Raw genomic sequence first — 10,699 nt, forward strand, 5'->3', positions numbered from 1 at the left:
AATTCCGAGTTGACTACAGTTACCACTGCGTTGTTGATGCCTTGTCCCCTTGTCATGACGTATGTGGCAGCATCCGCATACTGTTGTATCCTGGGATGCGTGTGTTTTCTGTAAGCGGTCGGCCCTTGCCTCTCTGCGGACTTTCTGGAGGTTATGGTCCATGTTGTTTGGTATTGGTGCCACCCTGAGCATGCTGCAGTACTCATCGGGGATCGTTCCAGTTCTCAATATTTCTCGAATTTGTTCCGTGTAGCCCTCTTTGTTTAACAGAACTCTGCTTGTGGGGGTCTGCTGTAGTCTGCGCATTTGGGTAACATGCTGCGCTTCCCGTAGTTCCTCGAACGTGTCGTGCAGTCCCAAGGCTAAGAGCTTTTCAGTTGAGGTGTCATGGGGCAGTCGAAGCGCGGTTTTAGCCCAGCCGCGGTGGCTCAGTGGTTACGGCGGTCGGCTGCTGGCCCGAAAGACGCGGGTTCTATCCCGGCCGCGGCGGCTGAATTTCGATGAAGGCGAAATTCTAGAGGCCCGTGTACTGTGCGATGTCAGTGCACGTTAAAGAACCCCAGGTGGTCGAAATTTCCGGAGCCCTTCACTAGGGCGTCCCGCATAGCCTTAGTTGCTTTGGGACGTTAAACACCAATAAACTAAACCAAACCAAGCGCGGTTTTATACGCTTTGCTTAAAATTGCGTCCGCCCGTTGCCTTTCACTCTTAAAATGGTTGTAGTATTGGAGACTGTGACGATTTTTTGGGGCCGCGGCGGCTAGAATTTCTTTGGAGGAGAAATTCTAGAGGCCCGTGTACTGTGCGATGTCAGTGCACGTTAAAGAACCCCAGGTGGACGAAATTTCCAGAGCCCTTCACTACGGCGTCTCTCATAGCCTGAGTCGCTTTGGGACGTTAAAACCCCATAAACCAAACCAAACTAAACCGATTTTTTTGGTGATGATGATGAAAACGTTTATTAAAGCCACAATGCCTTAGTTGAAGGGAAGGCTGATCGGGTTCCTAGTCTGGGACGCCGTTGGTGAAAGCCGCTGCCCGTGCTCTGGCGACGAGGGCTCGTTGTTCCTTGAGGTCCGAGCATGACAGGGCCGCCTCCCAGCCCTCCCGCGTTATCTGATTTATGATCTCAATGCTGTCATTTTTCTGACAAGCCCATGCCATGTGGTACAAGTTTGCCTTCTGGCCACAAAAGTTGCACTGTGCCGAAAAGGACTCGGGCTCAATGGCGTGAAGCGTAGCTGGGTTATTGAAAGACATAGTTTGTAGCCTGCGAAGGTGACATTCCTTTGATTTACTGAGACCCTTAGCGGGCCTCGGGAGTGTCTGCCTTTCAAGGCGCAAATGTTGCAATATTTCTGAATATGTCGTTAGCGGAGAGGGGGAGCCAGAATCAGGAAGGGAGGACATAGAAGGATGCCGGGGAAGAAAAGCTCGGGCCGAAGCGTGTGCGCGCTCGTTTCCTTCAACTCCCTGGTGACCTGGTACCCATATTAATTCCTTCCGTTCAGCTGAAGTCCTACATTGACAAAAAATTTGCAGGCTAGCGGCGTGATTCTGCCACGCATATAGTTTCTATAAGCCGCCTGGGAATCTGTATTTATGTATTTGGATTCGGAGTGCGTTGCGGCTAGGGCTATCGCTACTTCCTCCATAGCCTGTGTATCCCCGTTATGAACTGAAAGCCCGTCCACGACTTGCATTTGGTGCACCACTGAGATTGTTGATATTCCTTGTACAGGACCCGCTGCGTTCACGAAGAAGGCTCCTTCTTTTGTTGAATAGTGCTCGTTCATCTTCTTGCTCCTCGCCACTCGTCTAGCATGATGATGCTCCGGGTGCATGTTTTTGGGAAACGGAAGCATAAGGAATTTGCTCTTCCACTCTTTAGGTATATCTTGTCTCCCAGCCACTTGCTGCGGAAAGCTAATGTTTAAATCTTCTTAGGCCCTGCGGCCGGTCGTAGTTGTGGCCAGTCGCACTACCTGGCTTGTAAGATGGGCGCTAATCAATTCATCAGCCGTGTTGTATACCCCTAGTTTTAGTAGACGCTCCGTAGATGCTTTCATGGGTAGGCCGAGTGCCTTCTTATAATCCGTTCGAATGATAACGTCCAGGTGGTTTAGATCGGTCTTCCTCAAACAAAGGTACGGGGCCACGTACACTATCCTGCAGATGACAAAGGCCTGTATTAGTCTAAGGGTATCCTGTTCTTGTATTTTTTTGGTGGAACAAAAAACCCACACTATACCACATCACATGGGCCTGTCAGAGCATTGACGCTGCGTCCGAAATCCAAAGCCTTAGTGCGACGCAATGCGGAAAAACTGCTGTACAGGGACCACTGCCAAGAAGACCAACACGGTTTAGTACAGAGAGCCCAGCGGGCGGCAGAGGCTAGAGGAGCCCTGGACTGAGGGCAACTGAATATTGATCACAGGGGGCCAAGACCGACAGAAGACTCCGGGAAGAACACCAGGGAGGAATACCTCTGAAGACGCTGACAAGTCTGCAAAAGTCAAGAATACTACAGTTGAAGTTCTTGGTTCCTTCCTTCGGCGTGAGCCTTTACCCAGAACACACCCCGACCCGTCGTGTGGATGAAGCCCGTCCAAGGCCGGCCATCGATCGAACTACTGGCCAGGAGAGAAAAATGAGATAGCGAATGGAGCGGGGGGGGGGGGGGGGGATGGGAGAATAAATGGAAGAAGCAAGGGGAGGAAATGCAGCGTCGCTGTTGCCTACATAAAGACTGAAAGCAGGAATTAGAAACTCTGGCCAGGAGAGAAAGGGTAGCAACTATGAAACCACGGTGACCAATGGTGAAAGAATTCAAGGGAAGTTTTTGAAAGGGACAGTGACAAGAAGATAAAAATAGCGAGATTTGAATGGGAAACTGGGGCAGACATGCTACCTTCCTCTTGATATCGCAGCCGCAAAGGCCAAGGTCTAACCGGTTATGTTTGTCTCTCCTCCGAGCGGCTGCAAGTCGGGAGTGAATAGCTTAGTGAGACGAAGATCAAGATTTCCTCTGCGTGCGGCCGGAGATGCAAAATAAGAAACCAAAATACCAGCCCGCGCGGATGGGGCAGGAGCTGCCATGGCGCTTCCTACGTTTTATACAGGTGATGCGAAGAACTATCGCTGGGCTCGCGAGGCTCGCCGTTGATATGACCCGGTTGTCGACTGGCGGCATAGCCACACCGAGGAACGGCGGGCGACGAAGACCTCGCGACACTGAGAGCGCAGCTCGTCTGTGTGAACCTGATTGTCCTCCCAACATGCCAGTCCCGAATCTGCGCCTTGCCTGTGCTTATCTAAGCCTAGATACCTCTTGAATGGAGTGTATTATCATGTCATTTTCTAGAGTGGTTATTTTGGCAGGGTTAGAAATGACCCAGCTGTGTGGGCGATTCGTTCTGTCTGTCCGGGTGCATATATTGGATAAGCGTATGTGCCCCATATTAAAGCGTTTGGCGTCAGTGTATTTTGTTATACATAACGTCTAACTGCGGTGATGGTTTGCTTGTGCTTGACGTCGGCCGCCCTGGAGGTGTGGCGTCATGCTTTTGGTATGTTTGTGAATGCACTGTGGCATTGCAGCTGAGGACATTGGTTAACTGGTGTCAGGTTGATGGGGGAGCCGATGTAACTTTCAAAAAATTTTTTAGTTGCAGCATTTCGAACAGTGGAGATGAAGATATAGAATAAGTCTCGGAGGGTAAGTCTGACATATTTATGCCAATGTTTCGACCGGAGTGACGCTGATGGCGACGATCGTGGCGGCGTTGTTTCACTTCATCTTTTCATAACCTATTATATTTTCGTTGTGTCTGTTAAAATACTGCTCATTTCGGAGGTGCCCCGCCGCGGTGGTTCAGTGGTTACGGTGCTCGACTGCTGACCCGAAAGACGCGGGTTCGGTCCCGGCTGCTGCAGCCGAATTTCAATGAAGGCGAAATTCCAGAGGCCCGTGTGCTGTGCGATGTCAGTGCACGTTAAAGAACCCCAGGTGGTCGAAATTTCCGGAGCCCTTCACTACGGCGTCCCTCATAGCCTTAATTGCTTCGGGACGTTAAACCCCCATAAACCAATGCAACCAAACCATTTCGCAGGCTGTGCTCTCATGAATGTTGCGTTCATTCGAGGGAAAACTCCTCTAAAGCAGTTTTTTTTGTTTTTGTTTAATACCAATCAGAAAGGCGTCGGACATTGTATTTTCAAAATTGGAACGAGATGAAAAAAAAAACTGGCAAAAAATTCAGATATTCATATATTTTCTTAAGAAACAACTATGGGGGGTTAAATGGAGAAGCCTGTATACCACTCGCTGTCGGATTTGCAGGCGAGCCGAGGTGCATGTGACCTCCGGATGTGCTATGCGGTGAGAAATTTGCCGCGATTCCTCCATGCCCAGTGCCTGCAAATATAGAGGCCTCATGACTTGCTCGCTGCCATTTATTGATTCCGTAGGCTGGAGATGAGAACGCTACTGTGTTCCTGGACTCTCTGGCTCAAAACAAGACGGTCACAAGCCTCTTGCTGCCAGAGCACTTCGTGATGGCACAGGAGGGCCAAGCACTTGCACGCGTCGTGCAAAGCCACGTCGCTCTGGAGCGCCTGCAGGTAAGACGCAGGGTAGTTTATCTTCTACAACTTCCTCGATTTCCTCTATCACCTGATGTTGCGCCCCCTCACCTTAGAGGCCACTAGTGGACAATGGCTATAAGCAAATGATCAATATTTTGCGGACGTATATAATTGGCGGAGTATTCTGTCGTGTACGCCATGTGCACGGAGTGAGTGAAGCATCAAAAACACAAGTCAAAAACACCTCCAGTATAGCTAAAGCAGAGAAGAGAAATGAGAAGCCAATCGATAAACTTTTCTCTTTTGTATTTATCAGCGAATTAGTGGACTGTCGCATAAATGCCTCGCCGACTGGATTTCTGATAATGGCCGTCAGAGCGATGAAAAGACGCGCACAACGGTGTGTGTGTCAGTCCTTGTGCGGGCTGCCTTCTTTGCGTTGTGACTACCCTTATCATAAACAAGCACTCCGCCCGGGCTTATACCCTTCTACAATACATTCCGTTCTCCTTCGCCCTGCGAGACTAAGCTTTTTCAGCAGATTTTTCAATCTCATCCCAAGCAATGAGGGCTTTTGCTCAGGCCGCGTTTTGTTTCCTGTGGTGTTCACTCCGTTACTCTAAAAGACGACCGGTTACTCTCATCTGGACTTATAGTACTGTACAGCCCCGTTTATCTCTTCTTCATTTCATGCTGTATCCCTACCAGCTTCTGCAAAATGGTCTACGCCAGGCTTCTATTTCAACATAAAGTTAACCCTACATGTTTCCTTTCCAATATAGGCGCTGTCGTTAATTTAACGGCTTTCTCCTCAGGCTCTGCTTTCTGGCCGCATAGACGTCTCTGAACAGCTGGCGTACGGCTACCACGTAGTTTATTTTTCAGGGATTCCTCCAGCCTGTCTATATGGGGCGCTTCACGTAAAATGTTCTGCAGTTTTGTAATAGTGTTTTTAAAGTTAGAGGAGCGCTTTTTTTTTCGCATAGCAATGTCAGCGGTGAAGCAAATCAGAATACACATAAGGCGTGCTAACTAGTTTCTGTTTAACTAAAATTGAATAGTTCATTTGTTAACGATTACTGTTGGTCCATACTTATTGAGAGGCGCGCAGCCCACCGTCATTAATATTCTTATCACCTTTTAGACTTTCGATAATGTAGTTACCCTCGGCGCTAGTACCCAGAATTTTTCGTTATTTTGACGAGTTACGTTCACTGCAGAGGTTGCTTTGCCTACAAGCTTCTTGAAAGAACATGTCCTACTTTGGCGCGATGTAGGAAAAATTTGTTGGGGCACAGAGCCGAGGGTAACTGCGTTTTAAGAATTCTAAAAACTATCAATATTATCACTTTGGGATGACCGCAGTCCGGTAGTCAGGAACACCCCGAAAAAGGGCTCCCAAATTACAACTGATATTTAAGCCTGCTCGGCGGGGCGGTTGTCAGAGAAGACACTGCCGCTTTAGCCACGCTGAATTTAAAGGAGGGAAGGAAACTTACAGATAACTGGTCAAAAGCAACTACAGCTTTTCGGAACGAGGTGGAAGCAGTTGCGTGTGGCCGCGATCAGTCGAGATAAGCCTGGCCACACCTCACGTCTCGAACAAAATGATAAATCCGGGCTCCGGAGCATTGAGCATGAAAAAACACTAAAAACCTTCAAGGCCTCACTTCCCCCTCAAGAAGCATCAGCCCGATGCTTTACAAGGACGCAAAAATAAAACTCGGGGGAGAGAAAAATAAGCACTGAAAATGCAAACACGTAGTTCATTAGCACCCAGTATAAGGCTTCAGGCGCACAACAGGCACAACTTGTGGGCGTGAACGGCGCCGCTGAGAGTCTGTAACACCATCGAGGGCCACCTTGTATTCACGTTCTTCGATACGGCGAACAATCTTGTACGTCGCGAAGTAGCGGTAAAAAAGCTTTTTAATGAGTCCATGGCAGCAAACATTCCTCCACACCACACACGCTCACAAGGCTTGTATTCCATCTGCGGCATCTGCGTAGCTTGTAGCGTGGAGCGTTGCTGCGCTGTTGTTCCTTGGCGGCGACGTCGATGTTGTCATCATCTGTGACGTTTGGTAGCGTGGCGTCGGCTGTGGTGGTAGTCTTCTTGCCGTGGACGAGCCTAAACAGTATCATCGGGGTGGTCTCCTACATTGCGGTATTGTACGCAAAGACGGCATAGAGGATGATGGCATCTCAGGTCTTGTGAGCGGCGTCCGCATTCATGGCAAGCCTGCCAGTGATAGTTCCTTTCAGACGCTTCATAAGTTCGTTGGTCTGCGGATGGCGCGCAGTAGTTCGCCTGTGCTTGTGTGGGTGCGGACACAAATGCGCCGCCGCGGACTCAGTGAAGAAGTTTTGCGCCTCTACTACAGGTCTTAAAAGATGGCTACCGAGTTTCACTATCAGGATAATTTATCCCACGAGTAATGGTCGGATGACCTACCTAGGCTTCCACCTCAATAGTCATGCAGAAATTTCTGAGAGACGTAATGTTATGCTTGGACTGTTTGGTTGAGCATCGAGGGATTATCGACCTTCAATCACACTCCATCAAGTTTCTGATGAAGGCTGTCTTATCTTCGAGGACAACGCAGGAGCATCACGTCGCCTTGAGTGTGTTTGGTGCTACCCGACAGCCCAGTGTAGGCCGATGGGGTGGCGTACCCTGGGGTGGCCAGTGTACAACACCAGATTGTACGAAACCCCATTGTCGGTTAGCTAAGCAAATCTCAATCCCCGACTGCCCTACCATTGCTACAGTCATGCTCTCATCTCGGATATGTGATGAGGTAACTGTAAACATAACGTTGAACTAGCCTTGCGCAACAATTCTGGATATTATTTTGCCGTAGTGACTCTCAAACAAAAGGTAGATCTGTAGCACAGTCCTGCAAAATATTCCTGAAGTAGGCGTGTGAAAGAGGCTTCAAAGTAATACTTCAGCTTATGTGTGCATTGCTGTTATTTTTAACGCAATACAGTAAGGTCCCCGTGTTGCAAAACAGCCGGCGTCATCGGCGTGAGCGAAAAATCCACGAAAAATTCTGAGAGGATCAGCCTAGGTGGTAGGTGGGTGACTTAAATTGCGGGACCTTATGTCATCACAACCTGCGCACCAGATTTTAAGCAAATGCCCATCGTGGCAGGCGTCGATTAAATTAATGATTGGTCGCGAGTGTATTGCTCCGAAAGAGCCACCTGGGTCTCACAAGCCCTCCAATGACAGCTCCCACCATCGCAAGGCAGCGACGCATTGTTTAACCACTCCATCACTGCTCCAGGAGTGGTAAGAGACTCCCAGAAATCTATGAATATAAACTGTTGTGCCAGTGTTTCATATATGGTAATTAGCCGATTAATACTAACGCGGCATACCGTTAAGGCTCAGCTTGTGTTGTATCCTCCTGTGTTTGTCCTCGCCCATTTGCACTGAATTCTAACTAGCGCAGTCCTTTTACCTGTCAGGATTTGTAAAAATCTGCAAGAAATCTTTAGCCGTCATCTTCAACATTTGCAGCCCATGTCAGTGTTAAAGGTGTTGCCCGGTCGGCAAGCGAGAAATTCACCTCTTACAGAAACCCATGTAGCAGTACTGCTTTCATGAATGAAACGAGCAGGGAACGCCTCTCCGCGTTAACTGCTGTTTTAATTATCGGACGCAACTAATATGTTCCCGTGCCTTCCCGTGAATATTGTGCTTTTTTTTCTGATGGCGGCAGATCTGCGGCACACAAAAGTACTCTCCCTCGGCTGTGCTTCGGTCTGCTGCGCATAGCTGCACTCTCAAGTTGCTCTCCATGCACTCGTTTGCCATCCATGCCGATGACATCGAAGCAATGGCCGCCGCGCTGACACGGCGCCCGCCTCCGTACGCGAACGTGACTGGAGCTGCGGCGAATTCACCACCGACACGGACAAGCCGTCTCGAAAGCCTAGCTTTCTTCGACTGCACCAAATGCGAACCACGCCTGCAGGTGGCCTACGCATCACTCATCGGAGGCAAGAAACTCATTTTCCTCTAAACATCACATGTTTTAGGTTGTTGTAGTCCCAAAAGTAGCAGGAGCAAAACTGAGAGGACATGGGCGGCGAAGGTGTTCTGCATTCAGCTTGTTCTGTGCTGATACATTCTTTGTGTGTTGATAGTTCTGCGGTGTTGAAACGTTATTCAGTTAGATTAAAAAGAGCTGAAGGACCTCCGTCGCCACAGTGGTAGTGGTGAAAAATTTTTTTTTTAATACTGAGAGAGTTTAGGGATCAGAAGACCCAGCTACATGGTCGGTATCCTTAGTCCGGGACACGCACGACGGGGCCCCGTCTAGCGTCCGCTTTAATAGAGCCCTTTGGGACTCCAGTGGGGAGCAGGTGAGGAGGGCAGTCTCCCATGCATCTCGGGTGGGGCTGGGGGAATGGGTAAGGAGAGGAGTCTGAGTACATGCCCACACCATGTGAAAGATATCGCAGATCTCTCCACAGTGCGTGGCTCAGTGCTAATGACGCTCGACTGCTGACCCGAAAGATCCGGGTTCGATCATGGCCGCGGAGTAGCAATTCGATTGCGACGAAACGCTAGAGGCCCGTGCACTGTGCAACGTCAGAGCAGGTTAAACAATCCCAGGTATACGGAATTATCAGAAGCCCTCCACTACGACGTCCCTCATAGAGAGTGTCGTGGTTCGGAGGGGACTTAGCGCGAGAGACAAGGACATCAGAGGGACACAGGTATGCGCTATGCTCCCCTCTAATAAATGCGTTACTAACTACCCCGAAGCTTCACTTCGCCCTAGACTGAGTCAATTTAGGATGTTAGTCCACAAAGTTGAAAAACGTCATGCTGAGACGAGATGTGGAGAGCCTTGTGCGCGTTAGGGATAGTTTAAGCCTGCGGTAACGAAATATTCACAGTTATATGTATAAATGCTTTCCTAACTACATAAAGACAAGGTAGATACTCCAATAAAACGATGGGTACAGTCGCGGTCAGTGTAACCTGGAGCACACAAGGCCTACTCAGTTCACTTAACCAAAGAGTAAGAGAGTGGTGGTACTGCAACACTGCCTCTGCGCCCGCTGAAAAAATAAGCAGGAAAGCTCAACATCTAACGGAGCGCAATAAATCATCCGAAATGAATACAGTCGCCCACACGCTTGTCTACAGGGCTTCAGTGGCGCATTCTGTTCTGCACCTATGAGAATCCTTGCTGCCTGGAAGGGCTGATACGAATTTTAAAGACTTTGTGGGTGAAACACAATTCGTGGGAATATGCATGGATGATAAGGTGAGGTTTCGGGGCGTAGTTCACTTGTAGCTGTCAGAAGTGTACTGCCTTGTTCGCCGTTGGAGCGCTCTTGAAAGATGTGTGGACTTCTGTACGTGCAATACGCTCCCTGCCTCAACCTCGAAGATGGTACGGATATTGGGTGTGCGGGCCCATGAGTCTGTACTTGCCCTCCTGTGCAGTTCCAAACTGACAATAATTTTATGCGGGGTGAGCTAGCCCGCATTCAAGTTGATTTGATATGTGCCCTTCGCCCGACTCTCTTCAGACCAGGTCCGTTTTACTGCGTGCCATATTTTAGGCAAGAAGGCCTCTGCGACCGGCCCAGGGAGTGAAATTTTTGGCGCGAATTTAACTGGTACGCCGAACTCGCATATGCGCAGGCACCCTTTCATCGACGTCAGCAAATGGACTTTCAGTCTTCTGGTGCCCTCAGTTATAGATTAGTTGCTGCGCGAGATTTAAGACGAGAGACCTTGCCCGTACCATTACAGTATCTGTTACAACTTCATTCTCCCTTCTCCTTTCGTTCCTATTGTATTCTATTCCCTGATGTTCAGATAATTTTGTCCATCTGGACAGTTTAGAAAGTAGATAGGGAAAATTAACAGTAGGGTACCAGACGCTACATTTAGTCATTAGCGATGTTCAGAGATAAAGGAAACCCAACTGCCAGTATTATTATGATGCTCTACAGCAGCTGTAGTGAATATGCACTTACACTTGGGTGACCATGCATTGCAATTCTATTTCACTGCCTCTTCGGTGGTCAGCTTCAGCAAAGACGTATCCCACATCGCTCTAAATATTCCAATCCT

The sequence above is a fragment of the Amblyomma mixtum genome, chromosome 7 (genome assembly GCF_055824585.1).
Source record: "Amblyomma mixtum isolate Tamu chromosome 7, ASM5582458v1, whole genome shotgun sequence".
In the NCBI taxonomy this organism is placed as follows: Eukaryota; Metazoa; Arthropoda; class Arachnida; order Ixodida; family Ixodidae; genus Amblyomma; species Amblyomma mixtum.